The 2,500-nt window shown below is 34.7% G+C and overlaps 1 protein-coding gene across 10 annotated transcripts in view; it reads right to left on the bottom strand.

Moving 5' to 3' along the window:
* elavl2 (ELAV like neuron-specific RNA binding protein 2) overlaps window positions 1–2,500 on the bottom strand; it is a 128,444-nt gene that overhangs the window by 83,817 nt on the left and 42,127 nt on the right. Inside the window, exon 2 of one of the 10 annotated variants that reach the window (XM_061959223.2) lies at window positions 2,027–2,109. The exons of the other annotated variants lie outside the window; for them this stretch is intronic. The gene's annotated coding sequence lies outside the window, so the exon portion shown is untranslated. The remainder of the gene's footprint in view (window positions 1–2,026; window positions 2,110–2,500) is intronic. 10 annotated transcript variants of the gene reach the window in all.

Genomic DNA, 2,500 nt, shown 5'->3' on the forward strand with positions numbered 1-2,500 from the left:
TTATAAAGGTTAAAAAATAAATAAAAAAATAAAAATAAAACGTAGCCTCAGCGCATGCACATAGCATAGATCCAGCGAATCGATGGCTAAATTAATCGCCAACTATTTTTATAATCGATTAGTTGTTGCAGCCCTAATTATATATATATATATATATATATATATATATATATATATATAGATGCACACATGCTTTAGAGCCCCTGCCTCGAAAGAAAATAATGTTTGCCTTGGTGACCTTCCAACTTGCCTTGGTGCCCTAAAATATGAGCCCTCCTTTAAAGGCAGCACTTGCCTTGACTTTAAAAACTTAAAATTGCCTGCATATTTTTATGAATATGTCTGTTACTACAGTGGTCCCCAACCACCGGGCCGCACAAGAAAAAAATAAATTAAAAAAATAATAATTTATTTTTATTTATTTATCTATTTTATTAAATCAACATAAAAAACACAATAAATACATTATATATCAATATAGATCAATACAGTCTGCAGGGATACAGTCCGTAAGCACACATGATTGTATTTCTTTATAAAAAAAAATAAAAAAATAAAAAAACCATAAACCCCCCCCGGTCCGTGGGACAAATTTTTAAGCGTTGACCGGTCCGCAGCTACAAAAAGGTTGGGGACCACTGTGTTACTATATGATATATAGACTTGCAGCGTGTATATAAAACATTGATGGAGGGTTAAAAAGTTGTTTTAGGCTACAATTCCCATTAGCCGCATCTTCCGAGCATTTATGATCTTTAAAATCCTAAAAAGAAAAAAACAGGTGTGTTGTCTCTTAAAATTGTGAACGATAGGCAACATTCCAAAAAAGTGCAGTTCCCCTTTAACTCTGATCATGGCACCGCTAAAAGTAGTTCCTAACATTAGCAATATTAACTATACCGCTAATACTTTTTTCAATATTCAGATCACGAGATGTAAATAGAGTATTGTTGGCGGTTTTGGGATTTTTTTTTTTTTTTGGAGGGCTCTCTGGCCGCAATAAATGCAGTAAGTATTCTATTACCTCCGTTGCCTCTTGACTTTTTTAAGCATTTATTCACAAATTAGAATGCAGAAAAAAAGACAAATGTGTTCGTCTTAAAAAGGAATTATGAATGATAGGCAAAATTTTAAAAAAGTGCAATTAACACGGTTAGAATGTCAGCTAGCTAGCGCTAGCTCATTTCTCCAGTAAATAAGCAGTGTGAGCGGTCCGTGAGTTTATGAAAGTGTAATCAATCGCGGTTTTAGGATAATCTTAATTTAAAGTGCTAATACTAACTGTGGCAAGTTTTACCGCAATTTATAATTATACCGTTTAACGTTACATGCCTCACTAATACTCTGTTAATATTCAGGTCACGTAATTGAAATGTAGTATTGTTGGCCTTGTTCAACAGATTTACTCGCAAATACTGTGTGACTATGGGGGGGGGGGGGGGGGGGGACCTCAACACATCGCATTTTGCACCTAAAATAAATCCATCCCAATTCAATAAAACGAGAGTAACATTTTCGCCCATCTCTATAGCATGTTTAAAATAAATTTAAACCATTTTTATTTTTTAAGTAACAAATTAATTAATTTCTCTAGTAATTAATTACATGTATTAAAGAGTAAGTCAATCAGTAATTTCATAACTTTTTTGGTAAAGTAACGAGTAACTACAATAAAAGACTTTTTAAAAGTAATTTTCAGAACACAGCATCATGAAGCAGTTGGCAGGTTGGTGTCTCTGGCTAAAGTCTTCGTGTGTATGTATTATAAAAAGGGGAACTGCACTTTTTTGGAATTTTGCCTATCATTCGCAAAGATGACAGATGGATTTTTTTTTTTTTATGCATTCTAAATATTAAATAAACTAAGATTGTGTGCCTATGTTTACATCATCGAGTGGTTTGCTGCTTCCTTGCTCCCTGTAAGTTTACTGTAGATCATAAATCATGCCTCTCACCTGCAAACGTACACTGTTTGTGTACGTTTGCGTGGGTTTGTGTGAAAGTACTGTATGTCCATGTGCACGACCATCTCGTTCCACCGTCGCGAAAGTCAGTCTCCTCACGACGTAATCAATGTTCAATTGCGTTGCGACTCTTCCCCTTACACAGCTGGAAGTGCAACCAAGAAAAGCAAAAAAAAGAAATGTGACTAACACTAGAATAGAAGTTGAAACATTTGAAAAGAGCAGTGACTTTAGTTTCACTATCTGCTGCAGCTCACCAGTAATCCTGCCCTGAATGCGGACTTGCAGGCACTCAGAGAACGTCTGTATTGGTCCCAAATGGGATAATCAACACACCCACTAATTTAATCATAAAAAGCCTTTTTATATATGAATATTTTTTTAATCAGACTTTGTTTGTGTCTGCAAGATTGCTCTCCTCCGATAAAACATGTACTAAAAAACTCTGCAGACACTGTTCTTTTTGTTAGTGGATAAAACATTTTGGTTCCTGACATAATCATTAAACTTGGTTTATCTGTTGGTACACATTATTT

This window comes from Nerophis lumbriciformis, linkage group LG05 (assembly GCF_033978685.3).
Source record: "Nerophis lumbriciformis linkage group LG05, RoL_Nlum_v2.1, whole genome shotgun sequence".
In the NCBI taxonomy this organism is placed as follows: domain Eukaryota; kingdom Metazoa; phylum Chordata; class Actinopteri; order Syngnathiformes; family Syngnathidae; genus Nerophis; species Nerophis lumbriciformis.